The following is a 6347-nucleotide window of genomic DNA, read 5'->3' as shown; positions in this document are numbered from 1 at the left end:
GGCATGGTTCAGTGGTGACCCTTCAGTGCTGGGTTAGGGGTTTGGAAGGGATGAGCTTGGAGGTGTCTTCCAACCAGATGTATATTCTGTGATTGTGTCAACTTGCACAAGGTCTGTAGGTAGGTGGTGAGTGCTGAGAGCCAGGCTAGCAGACACTCCTCTGCTGAGGCTGGGCACCTTGCAGAGTAGGGAAGGGCATCTGAGAGGGAAGAGCAGGCAGTGCCCAGCATTTGGGTTATCTTGTATGTTACATTATCCATTGGATATTGGCTCAGTGGAGATTGCACTGATCTGGTCAGAACCTTTGTCCATGACAGGGAGCTGCAACCCACTGAGCTTGAGGCAGCACCTGAAAAGTGCCCACAGGCTCTGCACAAGGAGGCCTCAGAGAGGCTGTGTCCCAGCTGATGCCCAGGGAGATCTATCATATCACACCACAGAGGCAGCCCTTGGGGGATGTGACATGGTGGAGGTGCTGGGCAGACACAGAGCTCTCAAGGCAGCCTTTGGCCTTTCTCTGTTCTAAGGACTGCTTGGGCAGCAGCTGGGGATGGAGTCCCATTTGCACCTCTTGTACCATCCAGATCCTCATCACAAGGAGCTTTGGCCCTCAAGAGGAGAAGCCAAGTTCCTCCTCTGCCCTTAGCTTGGCAGTTTGCACTGAGGAGCAGCTGCCTGGCTGTGTTGTTAGGAGCACTGCTGCTCTGCTTGCTTGTGTGCTGAAAATGTACAGCCCCTGTTGCCTGCAGATGCCTGCAACAACCTTCCATGAGAAAACCAACAGTGCTAGGACCTGGGCCCCCAGACTACCCTTTCTGGGAACTTTAGACTGAGCTTAATTCAGTCTGGCAAACAAAGAAACACAATCCATGCATTCTGAACCACCTCTCTCCTTCGCAGGAGCCCCAGTTCTGCACCAAGCCCTGGCAGGTAAGGATTTGTCCACACTTCAACACATCCCAGGGGGAACCGTCGGGGCTGACAAGGCACAAACCATTTGATGTTGTGTTTCTCCCCTGCTTCCTGGCAGACACCTCTGAGAGATGACAGGGGAGTATCATTTTTACATGGCAGTGTTTCTACCAAACTGCTGATAGAGCCCTTCACAAGATCACAGAGAGGTCCATATCATCTGATTAGCATTTAGAGAAGCTGGTCGTCCGGGAGGGAGCCGCGGGAGACCAGAGACTGCCACCCTCGAGGGCTGGGAGAGGAAAGACTCAATCAGTGCTTGATAAGGGCTCAGCAATGATAAATCACAAACAAGACTCCAGGCTGAGGAATTCACAGCACAATCTGTCATGGATTTCCTTCCCTTCCCTCCCTCCCCAATATCTGATGAGAATTTGGTCTCTGGCAGTACCAGAAACGCAGCCAAGGAGAACTGCTGAGCCGTGCCTGCATTGTGTTAGTTTTCCTTATTCCATGTATTTTGCTCACTTTTCCTTTGTTTTGTAACTGGACCTCTGCATGGGTGTATGTCTCTGGGTACATTTAAGCAGAGTTGGCTGCCAGTAAGTGACAGCAGGAGGCATTTTAAGGCTCGAGGATGTTTTGGTAATGCTAAACTGCATAAAACTCACCTGGGAGCAACACTTGGTACCGGACTTGAAAAGATGGAGATTTGAGGCCTGCCTGGGAGTCAGAGCTCCACACTGATACAGACTGCAAAAGTCCCTTTAAAAAGTCACTCTAGAATCGACTTCAGACAAAAAAGACCTCTACAGAAGGTACTTCTGCCATGAAGAGTGCTCTCCACATCACATTTCCCACTGCTTCTGAGAGGCTGTGACACCTTAGCCTGCTAGCTGCATGCATGCACAGTGTGTAGAATGGGCACACAATCACAGAAACACTCAGGTTGGAACCGACCCTCGGGAGCACCAGGGCCAACCATGAGCCCTGCTCTGCAAGGCTCACCCCTAAACCAGAGCCCCAAGCACCACAGCCAAACCACCTTCAAACACAGCCAGGCTTGGGGACTCCACCACCTCCCTGCCCAGCACATTCCAAGCCCTGACCACTTGATGGGAAAAATGTTTCCTACTGCCCAGTCTAACCCTCCCCAGTCACAGCTTGAGGCCATTGCATCTTGTTCTGTCACTAATTGCTTGGGAGAAGAGACCAGCAGCAGCCTCTCCACAGCCTCCTTTCAGGGAGCTGTAGGCAGCCAGGAGGTCTCCCCTCAGCCTCCTCTCTTTCACACTAACCAGCCCCAGCTCCTTCAGTTGCTCTCCATCAGATTTCTTCTCCAGGCCCTTCCCAGCTTCCTTGCCCTGCTCTGCCCTGGCTCCAGCACCTCCACATCTCTCTTGTGCTGAGCTGCCCAGAACTGGGCACAGCACTGCAGGTGTGGCCTGAGCAGAGCTGAGTGCCAGGGGACAATCCCCTCCCTGCTCCTGCTGGATGCTGCAGGCCAGGGCATGGGCTGGAGATGCATCTTGCCATGCTGTAGCTATGGAGGAGAAGGAGCTCTGTGGTGCTGGTGTGCTGGGACCACACCTTGGCACTCAGCTGTTGTGAATGATGACATTGCTACAGGTCTGCCCAGGACACTTCTATTTTTTTCCCCTCTTCCCCTTGTTAATTAGTTAATTGATGCAAAGGCAAGGTGCAGAGATCTTTAGGTCTCCCTTTGCCTAGGAATGGTATAAAGAGGACTCAGCAGAGTGTTTCCCCTCATCATAGCACTTACAGCCACATGTGTGCATCCTCTCTCACTTTCACCACTCAGTGAGGAGGAGTGCAAGCAGTTCCTGATTCCATCTGGGCACAGGAGCACCCCTGTGGGCTGTGAATGCCCTCCCCAGCACCTTTGCCATGCTGCCTCTTAGCTGAGGGATGGAGACAGGTGAGTGCTCTTAGCCACCTTTCATACAAACCATGAGGGTACAAGCTGGAACCCAGGAGGTTCCACCTCAACGTGAGAAGACACTTCTCCAGGGTGAGGGTGGCAGAGCCCTGTGGGGGGGTCTCCCTTCTGTGGGGGGTCTCCCTTCTGTGGTGGCTCTCCAAACCCACCTGGGTGTGTTCCTGTGCGACCTGCCCTGGGTGACCCTGCTCTGGCAGGGGGGGTTGGAGCTGGATGCTCTCTGGGGGTCCCTTCCAACCCCTAACATTCTGTGATTCTGTGAAACCTGTTCCCTCCATCTCTTCAGAGAGATGCTGGATGAGCCAAGCATGCAGGAGCTAGGTGGCTCCCAGCTGCATCTCCACTGCCCCTCTCTTCTCAGACACACGCACAGCTGGGCTCAGAATGGGGTTAAGTACTCCACACCTATCCAGTCAAGCAGCTAAAAACAAGGAAGAAAAATAGTCTTAGGATGGTCTTACAGTGGAGGGAAAAAAAAACACATGAGGAGGGAGTGGCAAAAAGGACAAGAAGAAAGCAGAAAGTAAGGAAAGAAGGCACTTGGAGGGGAACCCACTGTGCTGATCATATAGAAATTGCACAGCACAGGCTCACAGGATGTCAGGGGTTGGAAGGGACCTCCAGAGATCATCCAGTCCAACCCCCCTGCCAGAGCAGCACCATAGAATCCAGCACAGGTCACACAGAACACAACCACACAGGGCTGGGAAGGCTCCAGGGAAGGAGACTCCACAACCTCTCTGGGCAGCCTGCTCCAGGGCTCTGGGAGCCTCCCAGGGAAGAAGTTCCTCCTCAAGCTGAGGTGGAACCTCCTGTGCTGCAGCTTATATGCACATAGACTGCTGCCCAGTTTGAGGGACAGATGGTACTTGCTGCATTGCTCTCACAGAGCTGAGCTTCAAAGACACAACAAAATGAGTTTTAACCCAAGCACCCTTCTGCCTCTCCTCCTCTTCCTCGCTGGGCAGCTCCCGGGGCAGTGTTGCACTGCTTTGCTGTAGCAGCTGGTAGACTGAGCTGAAAGGAGAAAGCATAAAGGTTCTTTTACAGACTCATGTGAGGGAGAAAACTGTTACCAGAGGGGAAGGCTGAGGATGTCTTTGTAATTTTTACCTTGTTAGAAGTGTCTGTGTGATGGCCATAGCCTGCTTTTGATGTCTGCAACCCTCTCTGCCCCAGAAGAGCAGCAGGGCTCCTCCAAGGGATGCCCAAGCAGGCAGAAACGCTGAGGCTAGCCTGACACTGGTGCTAGCAGCGTGCTCTGCTTGCTCTTATTAGACAATAACACACGCCCTGGGGTGTCCTCTGCCTTTTGATTAAGCTCCCTGGGATGCCAGCTCTGAGGATTGGCCATTGCAGAGGCAGAGGCAGGAGGAAGCTGCCATCGCCTCTGCTCCAAGGGTGGTAGCAGCGCCGCTGGCGGCAGGAAGCCTTGGGATGCCCTTGCTGACAGTGGGCAAACAGAGAGTGTTTGTGTTTGCTTTCCTCATAAAGTGCTGATGAACAAATGAAGCAGAGGCATTAAGGAGCTCACGCTGAGAGGAGAGATTGGAGTTTATCAGCTGCTTCTTGGCAGGGTAAATGTTACACACAGTGAGAACATAAAGTGGTCTCTCCCTGAGGGGTGACACTCCACAGAGTTTTATGTCATGACTAAGAGGGGAGCAGTGCTTTCCTTGCACATTTGCTCTTTCCCTGAGTCAAGCTTGGGTAATAGCATTTATTTTGTCTGACCTTTGGTGCAATGTAGTCAGGAAACACATCACAACGAGCTAGCCTGTAGTTGAGGGGCAGGAGATGCCCTCTGAGGAGAGGCTGAGAGCCCTGGGGCTGTGCAGTCTGGAGAGGAGAAGGCTGAGAGGGGATCTGATCAATGGCTATCAATAGCTGAGGGCTGGGGGTCAAGAGGGAGGTGACAGGCTCTGCTCACTTGCACCCTGGGGTAGGACAAAGGGCAATGGATGGAAACTGCAGCACAGGAGGTTCCAGCTCAGCATGAGGAGGAACTTCTTCCCTGTGAGGGTCCCAGAGCCCTGGAGCAGGCTGCCCAGAGAGGTTGTGGAGTCTCCTGCTCTGGAACCTTCCCAGCCCTGTGTGGATGTGTTCTGTGTGACCTGTGCTGGATTCTATGGTGCTGCTCTGGCAGGGGGTTGGACTGGATGATCTCTGGAGGTCCCTTCCAGCCCCTGACACCCTGTGAGATGATGAGAGGAAGTGTCTATGGATAAAGCACAGCCTGGGAAGCAATGAGGAAGATCTAACAGGCTAAGCTCTGCTATTCATTTGCTGGTCTAAGCCCTGTGATAGCAGGTGGTATTCAAAACTTTAGGCTGGCCTCTGGTCTCCCTGAAATTGTCCCAAATGCCTCTAAATACCATTTACAGAGCTCCTTGCCCACTGAAAAGAGGCAATAATGACCCTGAGCTATCACAGCGACCACATGCAGAGCTCTGTTCCGCCAAGTGGGGAGGGCTGAAGGTCCTGAACCTCCCAGCTAACACAAAGGTCTTCTTCTGCTGCCCGTACCTAGGACACCTTTGGCTATTTCAGCAGAGCCCTCGAAGCACATGGCAGGTTTGGATGACACTTTGGAGTTTAGGCTGTGGAGCAAAGTGGGAGCTTCCCTCCAGAGCCTGCAGAGGCCACTGACAATGTCCACATGATCTCCTGTAAAGGAGGCGATGCCATATGGCAGGAAGCCATTTATCTGCCTTCATTGCTGTGGGGAGTGAGAATTGACAGGACAATGCTATCTACAGGGCTCATGGGGAGGCTGGGTCAAATCCTGCTTACCTTACTGATGTAAATAATGCCCCCCTGCTCCACAGCTCTGTGTTGTTACCGACTGTCCTGATCTGCACTTTGCAAACTGAGAGCAGGGATTGCTTCCAAAGCTTCCAAACGGAGGGGGTTTGGGTGGGTTTTGTGCCTCCCCTCAGGCAGAAGAAAGGCTTTGTCCTGCTCAGCCCAGTGGTCTGCATGACCCAGGAGCCTTTCACAGGGGGGTTGGCTTTTGAAGTTTGGTTGTGTAAGATGGGAGGACAGAAACCCCTTCCCTCCCTGCCCAAGCATAGCCCTGCTGTTTCAAATCCTGTTTGTTTGTTTGGACATCCAAGCCACCCTTTCTGCTGCATATGTATAAGCTCCTGGGGATTTAGGCCTTCACTGCTTGGTGACTGGTGCCCTGTCCCTGGGACCTGAGACACTCCACAGCCTTGGCTTTGCTATCCCTTTAGAACTGTTGGGAAGGGAAGGCTGGGGTAGGCAGGGGGGCATTCAAACAGAATGGTCAAGGATGGGTTTACAGACTCAGCTGACTCCCCAACAAGGAACTCAAACCTCTTGAATTATTGCCAAATCCTCCCCTCAGATCCATCTGAAATGGATGAGAAGCTCAACAGGAGCCAGCAGTGAGCACTTGCAGCCCAGAGAGCCAAGCAGAGCCTGGGCTGCAGCAAGAGAAGTGTGGCCAGCA

This window comes from Melanerpes formicivorus, unplaced genomic scaffold, assembly GCF_026170545.1.
Source record: "Melanerpes formicivorus ecotype bairdi unplaced genomic scaffold, bMelFor1.0.p_v2 SCAF_4, whole genome shotgun sequence".
NCBI classification, from domain to species: Eukaryota; Metazoa; Chordata; class Aves; order Piciformes; family Picidae; genus Melanerpes; species Melanerpes formicivorus.
This window is presented reverse-complemented; position numbering follows the sequence as displayed.